The following is a 399-nucleotide window of genomic DNA, read 5'->3' as shown; positions in this document are numbered from 1 at the left end:
CGACACACAAACACACACACGAACGCACGCACGCGCGCACGCATGCATGCACCCCCCCACACACACACTAAGACTCCATATCTCTCTCTCTCTCACACACACACACACATACACACCCACACTTGCATGCCCCCCCACACACTTAGACTCCATCTCTCTCTCTCTCTCTGACACACACGCACACACACAAACTAAGACTCCATCTCTCTCTCCTCTCTATCTCTCTCTCTCTCTCTCACACACACACCACACACAGATTAAGACTCCATCTCACACACACATGCTCTAGGCGGAGCATTTGTTCCTACCACCCTTCATCCAACCTTACCCGTATGATAAACAATCACCTTTATTTACGTGCATAACATGGACAGATTCCACTTTACTTTAGTAGTCAGC

The sequence above is a fragment of the Triticum dicoccoides genome, chromosome 2B (assembly GCF_002162155.2).
Source record: "Triticum dicoccoides isolate Atlit2015 ecotype Zavitan chromosome 2B, WEW_v2.0, whole genome shotgun sequence".
NCBI classification, from domain to species: domain Eukaryota; kingdom Viridiplantae; phylum Streptophyta; class Magnoliopsida; order Poales; family Poaceae; genus Triticum; species Triticum dicoccoides.
This window is presented reverse-complemented; position numbering follows the sequence as displayed.